This window comes from Microtus ochrogaster, chromosome 10, assembly GCF_000317375.1.
Source record: "Microtus ochrogaster isolate Prairie Vole_2 chromosome 10, MicOch1.0, whole genome shotgun sequence".
NCBI classification, from domain to species: Eukaryota; Metazoa; Chordata; class Mammalia; order Rodentia; family Cricetidae; genus Microtus; species Microtus ochrogaster.
In genome coordinates this window covers 43,371,330-43,373,940 of record NC_022016.1, presented here as the reverse complement: position 1 = coordinate 43,373,940, position 2,611 = coordinate 43,371,330, and the positions used below count along the sequence as shown (strand labels likewise).

The following is a 2,611-nucleotide window of genomic DNA, read 5'->3' as shown; positions in this document are numbered from 1 at the left end:
AGAGAGAGAGAATTATCACCAGCCTGGCTCCATGGCGTGTTCTAGAACTCATGAGACATGAGATAGACAGTCTACTTCACGAAGAAACTATTTATTTATGCACTCGTGTAGACGTCCACATGATACAGTGGACAGGTGGTGGCCAAAGGACAACTTTCCCAGAGTTGGTTTTCCTCCTTCCACTGTGTGGGTTCTGAAGATCAAACTCAGATTGTCGGACTTGGTAAGTAAGCACTTTCCCCTTTACTCACTCAGCCATCCAATAACTGTACTCTATGTCTTCTTGGGGGGGAAAGGCTCAGGAACTCTAGTGTCCTCAACTCACTGGGAATGTGTGACCTTGAACTTTCAGGGCTTCTAAAGAGCTGGGCTCAAAGGTGCACACCACCATGAACCCTTTGTGAATGTTAGGAACTTGTAAGCTTAAGCAAGCACTGTGCCAACCAAGCTGCAGCCCCAGCCTATTACGTGTTTTCTTGTTGTTGTTTTGTTTTTTAAATGAGTCAAAGTTTCTCTGTGTAGCCCTGGCTGTCCTGGAACTCACTGTGCAGACCAGGCTTAGCCTCGAACTCAGAGATCCGCCTGCCTCTGCCTCCCTAGTGCTGGAACTAAAGATCTGTGTTATCACGCACGGCTAAACTCACTTTTTAATTAAATGGACAAAATGCTTTGACAAAATAGATTTCCTGTGGGGTGGCACATACCTATAATCTTGATCCTGTAACCCCAATACTTGAGAGGTAGAGGCAGGAAGATCAGGAGTTCAAGACCACCCTTAGTTATATGCAAGTTTTAAACTAGCCTAAACTCCAGGAGACCCTGTTGGAGGGGAGGACAGGAAAGAAATCTAGATATTTTGCTCTAATTATCCAGCTAGCCTGTGACTATTAAAAACTCAAACCCTCCACCTCCTGGGTACTGCAATTAAAGGCATGTGCCACCTCACCCAGCCAGAGGTAACTTTTCTCTTTTGTATTTATTTTATTTTATATGTATGAGTGTTTTTTGCCTGTATATGTATATGTGCACCATGTGTAGGTCTGGTGCCTTCAGGTGTTAGAAGAGGAGCTGAAACTGGAATTACTAACAGTTGCTGGGAGTTTAACTTGCATATCTTCAAGAACAAGTGTTCTTAACTACTGAGCCATCTCTCCAGCCCCCAGAGATTTTTGTGAGTGAGTGAGTGTGAGTGTGTGTGTGTGTGTGTGTGTGTGTGTTTTACATACACCATTTTCTACCCATAGTCAGCTAAACCCAGAGGGCTGACTAATCCACTAATCATCTAAGTTTTCTGGACAGAATAAAAAACTACCCAAAATATTGTCAGCTTTCCTCATGACTTAGTCTTTCAACATTCTAAAGTGTCTATAGTAAACATTAACAGCCCTTAGAAGTTCCCTGAAGAATGCAATTTCAGTTTGTTAATGACCTCAGAGCCTCCGTGTAGGAACTCAGCAACACAGGAGAAGAAAAGCCTGAGACCCAGTAGAGACTGAGGCTGCTCCAGGAGTAGCATGGCTTTAAAAGTGATGTTCTGGGTGCTGGAGAGATGGCGCTGTGGTTCAAAATACGCTGTGCTCTTGCAGTGGACAGGAGCTCAGCTTCCAGAAGCTGTGTCAAATGACTCAGATCTGCCTATGGTTCCAGCTCCAGGGAATCTGACGCCCTCTTCTGGCCTTCATGGGCACCTGCACAAGCATTACATATCCACATATACCCAACACATAAACATAATTTAAATTAAAAACTTGCCAGGTAGCGGTGGCGTACGCCTTTAATCCCAGCACTTAAGAGGCAGAGGCAGGCAGATCTCTGTGAGTTTCAGGACAGTCAAGGCTACATAGAGAAATCCTGTCTTGAAACCCCACCCCCAAAATTAAACAAGTAGACTGAAATAGATAGATAGGTGGGTGGGTGATAAAAATTTGAGGGGAAAAAAAAAGTCTTGTCGGGTGGTGGTGGCCCACATCTTTAATCCCAGTATTTGGAAAACAGACAGGCAGATCTCCAGGTTTGAGGCCAGCCTTATCTACAAAGTGAGTTCCAGGACAGCCAGGGTTATACTGAGAAACCCTGTCTCAAAACATCAACTTCCCCACTCCCAGAAAAAGAAAGAGAGAGAGAAAAAAAAGAAAAAGAAAGAGGAAGAACGGAAGGAAGAATGTCAATTAGTCTCTAGGGGCTAGAGAGATGATTCAACAGGTAAGAGCACAGGACAGGCTGTTCTTTCAAATGACCTAGGGTTGGGTCCCAGCACCCACATGGTACCACACAACCATCTATAACTCCAGATCCAGGATTCTCTTCTGGCCTCCACAGGCACCAGGCACACAAATGGTGCACAAATATATAGGCAGGCAAAGCACTCCTGCACATAAAGAATTGAGAGAGGGAATGCGCGTGTAAGAGTGAGTGTGTGTGTGTGTGCGGGCTGGAAAGGTGGCTCAGCTGTCAGGAGTATGTATGGCCTGTTCCCTGTTCCATCCCTAAGACCAATGTCAAGTCCACAGCATGTGTCACACCAGCCTCCGCAGATCTGGTCCTGATAACTCAACAGGCCCTGTACTCACTCACATGCGCATAGCCACACATATACATAACTAAACTTTAA

General features: G+C 45.1%; 1 protein-coding gene across 3 annotated transcripts in view; it reads right to left on the bottom strand.

The window, feature by feature from the left end:
• Spen (spen family transcriptional repressor) overlaps positions 1-2,611 on the bottom strand; it is an 87,584-nt gene that overhangs the window by 63,030 nt on the left and 21,943 nt on the right. The gene's annotated exons all lie outside the window — the stretch shown is intronic.